Genomic DNA, 6,455 nt, shown 5'->3' with positions numbered 1-6,455 from the left:
GATGGCTTGCCAATATTATTATGCAACTCTAAAAAAGGAGACACAAAAACACCACAAAGAGACACAAAACCACAGAGATGCATAATGACTACAAGGACGTGGTGGGGCCTGTGGCATGTCTGTGCCCACGGGCCCATTGTCTCCTAATCCAGCCTTGCTCATAATGCGTGCTGGAACAAGATTTGGTTTCTAGCCAGGCAAAGCTGCCAGTTCCCAAAAAGTCACAATCACTTTTCTGTACAAAATTCTATTTTTTCATCGGCACATGCAACCAGCTTTCAAGTGCTATAGTAACTCAGGAAAACTGTGTACTTTCTAATAAAAAACAAAAATGGGCTGCGGTAGGAAGGCACCACATAATGAGCTTTCACACTTACTCTGATGAGAAGCCTTTTTGGCAGTCTCTGCTTTTTTTTCTCATAAATTTTATTTCCTCACATTCTTCTCTTATTTTAAATTGGCTTCCCCAGCTGAGACACAAACTGTGGTTTTGTTTTGATTTTTTCATGCCATGCCTTCAAACACTGAAGGGAATATTCTGCCAAAGAAAAAGAGCCTTCAGCAGAATCATTCAGGGGCTTCTGTTCTTTTTTTGTATTACCACTCCTCAATAAATGACATCAGTGTAACATCTGGTTCATACTTCATGTGGAAACAGATGTGTAATAGTCTGTCACATGTTTCTGCATGAGGTCAGGGACCTTGTGTAATGGCAGAAAACAGTGGCCGGACAGATGAAGGATGTAGCCTACATATTTAATAAACCCAGCTGAAATTTATGTTTAATATGACAGGTTCATGATAGCATCTGGTCACATGTTCAGGACGGCACAGATTTACAGACAGTCTGAGCTGCTAAATTCAGCATAAACCCTCTATCGACTTTCATTCAGTCATTTAGGAGCATCTGGTGGATCCTGTGCATGTGTGACTAACTGCCACATTCTGCTCCCGACTGATCATATAGTCAGCTTGGCTCTGACTTGGACTCTCACGTAACCCCTGACTGACCTAACAGGAAGGCAATCGGGACCATCATATCCCATTTTGCATCACCTGTGTCTTCTCTCAGAAGCTTATGTCTCACGCATTTCATCATATACTGTTAGATGTATTCTCCCTTCTGCTTCCTCCACTTTTAATGTATTGTTTAACTATACATGTTAGGCAATCAGTATTCTTTAAATGGGCTGGTTGTCCATTTCCTTTGAAAGACGAATATACAGATTTGATTTGAAGGAGTACATCGATTGTAAGGAACAAAACATATATAGGTAACAAGCCCCGTCAAGTTTAGGGGACGCTCATGGGTATCCACAGAACCAGTTCAAGGGATCCCTCGTCAAAATGTAGCCAGAACTGGTGTGTTATTAGCCCCCTTTCCGACAAACTATGGCAATTTGGATGTTACCAATGGATGCCTTATGTAGTCCTGTTTTACAAGATACCACCAGCGGCACTGGCTTCCTTCTCCCAGTAATCAAAGCCAGAAGCAAAACTTAGGCCCAATCCCATTTCTACCCCTCACTTGGTATTGAGTGCCCTCGTTTGCGAGATAACCCTTGATGAGGGAAGTGAGAAATATTAGGGTAGAGATCTTTCCCTAAGAAATGAGACACCACTTCATGCAAATTGGTGTGGCCGATGTGCAGGCATACGTCACGCGTAGTAGCAGCGCAATGAAAATGCCGTCTCCAGCGCTTGTGTTGTGGCGTGTGCTATGTTTATTCTTCTCCGTCTGATGAATCAACGGAGAAGAAATGCTGAAAACAGGAGTCGCCTACGACGTCTTCTAGTTCTGATCGATTTTGTTCGGGTAAGTCGATTTGTTTAAATATTTTGATGCTGTGTTCAACCGAGTTGCTGATGAGTTTACGCTAGTCCAACCATCTGTTGTATGTATAGCCTACATTCCGATCGTACAGTAAGAAATTGTTTTCCAAAACTTGCCGAAGTTGCTGACTTCGCAAGGTGTTTCATCTTCCACTTCGTTGAAAGTGTGGGTCGCGGCTCCCTTGGAATCTAGGGCGGGTTTTAAATGTTGGAAACCACTTCCACTACCTCAATTCTGTTTTGGGACACCAGTAGCCTAAACGTGAACGCGCACAACCAAGTGCAAGTGGGTATTTCTAGGGGAAGTGTGGGTATTGGGACAGGTCCTTAGTCTCCTGCTGGCTGAGTGAACACTAACAGCAATCATGAACTTCCCTGGCATCCTTCAGGTATTTGGGAAATACTAAGCCCCTGCTGACCAGAGCAAAGTGAAGTGAGCATAAGGCTTTAAAAATGAAATATGATAATCTGCCCATGATATTGAACTATATACAGAACAAAGCATGTCTCCTAGTTTGCTGTCACTGAACTTCAATACCTTCTGGAAGAAAGAGTGGAGAGAAATTTGTACGTTTATTGTTTGATTTAGGAGCCAGAAACCTTGTAAATTAGGCTCCCCTGTCTACAAGAACGTGGACTCAATTTGGAAAACATAAATCATTCAGTCAGCTTCTGTGAAACAGCGCGGCTTAATCATTATTCACAAATATGCTAATGTGTATCAGACTGTAAAGATAATGCATCTGTTTTACTTAAGGCCAGAGCTGCTCTCATAACAGCACAATATGTTTATATACGATTTAGCTCAAACTGTTTCATAACAGATGAAGATGTGTGTGCATGCACGTCCGTGCATTTGTCTGCTTGTGTAATAGAGGGAGAATGAGAGAAACCAGTGGACTGAAACATGTAAGGTGTTAAACAAAAGCTCGCACGCCAGCTGGTTCCACAGTCAACACACTGCAGGCCGTTCTCTAATCACATGGCAAGCATGCATTGTATGAAAACACGTGAAGGAATGAACACAAATTTAATAATGTTGTACAGTTTGTGCCCGCATTACAGCAATATTACATCTCAGGGGAGAAGAAGCCCAGTTTTAAATCTAATTAATTAATGAGATACAGTTGGACTGACTCTTTTCCTAATGCAGTATGTCATATTTAAGTTAAGTATGGGCTTACAGGCTTGTTTGACATTCAAGAACAGTGTAGCAAGGGTTGGTAAGTTTGTAAAACAGCCACAGTGATACACCAGTGTGTGCTGTAAAACCTCTCTCTATCACTCTAAGGCACCATTTAGGACACTGGCCACCTGCCAGCGAGGAACTATAGTAATTATGGGCCCCTGTTTAAGAAAACATCAGGAAGATAGATGGAAGCTATCAAGGGAGTTGTGAAGAGTCTGGGGATATGTATAGTGGCTGCAGTTTCGTGACTAACAAGATAGAAGAGAGTCCAAACTGGAGGAGAGGTCAAGGTTGGAGAAATTAATGGAAAACTTTTCAGTGATCAATACAATAATGGGGAACAGCGGTAAGAACGGCAGACTGTATTTACCTGTTTTTTCTTAGTTTATTTCCTCCTAAAGTTAGCATTTGCACTGTTATGTTAATCTTGTACTGTGGAAAAGAAGTAGAAGGATGCTATTTATGAGAAAAAGTAAAGATGTTACATTATAATCTATTCAGAAGCAAAGCAGGGGATGGCTTCTGGGGCTCCAGCGCCGAATGTTTTCTCAAAGGAAATCTGGTATAATTGAGTAAATGTGGTTCTGTTGAGTGTTGAAGACCACGTTCACTTCTTGGGGATCCTTTTTTGTAACAAGAGCAACCCAGACTGTTGTGGCATGGATTCAAGTGTATCAGATTTGTGAGCTAAAGCACGTACTGTGAACAGTGTAGGGTAACAAAAATAGATTTCAAGATTAGTAATGCTGTTTACTCCAGTGTTATGTAACTTAAGAAATAGTAACATCTGACAAGTTCTGCCTCTTTCTAGGTGGCAGGAGTGAAAATTAGTCATGCTCAACATTTGTTGTGTTACGGTGTCAGAATGATGAAGAGAGTTGGAGAACAATTACAAAATAGGATGTAGGCTCTACAGAATCATTGTTTTCCCCTTGGCAACTATCATGTTTTTCCCAAATGATGCACAGATTTTAAAGCATTCCATTACCTCAAATGGCTTGATAAATACTGCATGTAGTTGGGAAGAAAATCTCCCTGACATACCACTGGTCCCCCAAGGTTTGGGCTGAGCATCAGGCTGAGCATCAGGCTCTGCCCCTGAATCTACCGCTCCTAATGTAGTTGAAGCACTTTTTTGGCTGCTTGTTGTGACAGGTATTTAGTTAGGCTAGTCTCCTAAAAACTAAGTTAATCCTTGAGGGGATAGTTTGGATCTTTTGTATTGGGATTGTATAAGGTACATACCCATTGTTAGTATATTACCTAATGTGAAAGTCAATCTGCACCACCCCACTTCGGAGAAGGCGGCTTAAGTGTGACACAGAAGCTGAGTAATGTACTGCTGTGAAGGGGTCAACGACAATAAGTATTTTAGCCGCGTAAAAAAAAGTTGATATCAGTTTAACTGTATGCTACATTTAGAACATTTTCACAGCTTTACCTTAGCATCAGACAAAAAATTCTGGTGGGAAACTAAAGTTGTTATATCCTCTCTTCAAAGCCAAGCTCCACTGAGAAAACAGGGATTTAACATTACTGAACACAGGAGCTGCTGGTCTACCGCTGCCTCAATCAGTTATGCTGTTTGTGATACCTTGTGACATTGGTGTTTTATAGAGTTAGTTCAGATTTAGTAATAAATAAATAAAGTCACATAATAATACAAATTAACTAACTGATCAAGACAGTGGTAGACCAGCAGCTTTTATGTTCAGTGAGCCAAAATGGAGTCTGGTGACTTTGACGCGAGCAAAGACGGGGAACTGAGGTCTGTCTGATGCAAAAAGGTAAAGTGATGAAAACACTACTTTTTAGGTGGGACTTTTTTTAAGTGGCTAAAATATGTTTTGCTGATGCCCCCATCCACAACAGCACTCCTGCCACTTCTCCAAACTAGGGGCACCAACTGGATAAGTACCCCATACAACCCCCACATTGTCAATCTGAACTATCCCTTTAAATAGCCTCCACATAAACCCTCTCCTTGCTTCAAAGGAAAGCCCCAGCTGTGCTCACACAGTCTGAAATGTGGCAGAAATCTTCCTGTGTCAGTCAAACAACCAGGCTGTGATGCTCCACTATTGTCTTCCATCACTAACACCCCTCAGCCTTCACCAGGATTCAAGCTCAGCCATCCAACTAATAAAGACACAGAATTGACAAACCCACATGTAGGATGAGATATGCCTACCACTGAACATAGGGCAACATACTACTCCTGTAAGAGGCACACATGAACACAGAATACATGCAGACGTGTTGAAATGAAGAAGTCGGGGGAGGCTCAGCTTTCTTTGATCAAGCTTTGTGTGTCACAACAACAACAAAAAAAACTGTTTTAATAATGGTAATATTTTTGCTTATGCATACACTGTACAAGATAAAAATGAAATCCTGCCAGTGTCTTCACCAAACAACATTGTATGTGTGTATTATTTACATTTTTTTTTAGTGATGTTGTTTTGTCTTTTTGAATCAGAAAACCTGACAGGTGTCACTGACACAACTCTTAAAATAGATCAACACGCACCTTTCCCACTGAAGGAGAAACTCAAAGTCTGCACGAAGACTGTTGCATAGGAGAGTCACAATCTGTCTTATAATTTCCTGGCCAGAAACCCCCCCCCCCCCCCCCCCAAAAAAAAAAAAAACATTTGCAGAAGTGTTGGATCTCATTTTCCTTTTTTTTATTTGCATTATCATACATTAGGTACAAATGACACAATCAATTACAAGGTAAGTAGCTCAGACTCATTTTAAAGGTTTCAGGCTGACAGGGGAAGAAAACAAACATACACCATTTTGCAAAATACAATATATTCTTTCTTTTACAGTCTATGTAGATATCTACTGTAAGTCATTTATGTACAAGGACAGGGGTGCTGAGAGAATAAATGAACAAAGAGAGGCGAGTTAGAGACCATGTTACTGTATGGGTTACGGGATAAGGCTATTCTGCACATTGTTGATCCTGTGCTCTGGTACGGCCAAAAAGATGGCAGCTCACCTCAACTCTCTCATTACACAGTGGACAGGACACAGCGGAGAGTGATGACTGACTACGAAGGATAGACGTTACACAAGATTTATCTAAAGCAAACCTGAAAGGAGTACTGTACGAAATGCCAATCAAAAAAAACCCTCTTTCTTAAAACCTTCCATTTAAAATAAAACATAATCAGACAGTTACTTCATCATCTTCTGGACATCCTGATCAGTTAAAAACAAAAAGGTAAGGACATCAAACAGAATGTAAACAAAGTAAAACTCTTTTCCCATGGGGCACTGGGGGGACTCAGTAGAGAAAAGGAAAAGGTGGAATTGATGCCAACTGTGTAAATCGCACGAGAAAAATCAACCGCTTTCCTGACCTGACGGGATTTAAAGGGTGAAAAGGACGAGCGTGCTGTCGATAAGATGATGGATTGACTTG

The sequence above is a fragment of the Epinephelus lanceolatus genome, chromosome 3, assembly GCF_041903045.1.
Source record: "Epinephelus lanceolatus isolate andai-2023 chromosome 3, ASM4190304v1, whole genome shotgun sequence".
Classification (NCBI taxonomy): Eukaryota; Metazoa; Chordata; class Actinopteri; order Perciformes; family Serranidae; genus Epinephelus; species Epinephelus lanceolatus.
Note: the sequence above shows the minus strand (reverse complement) of the source record.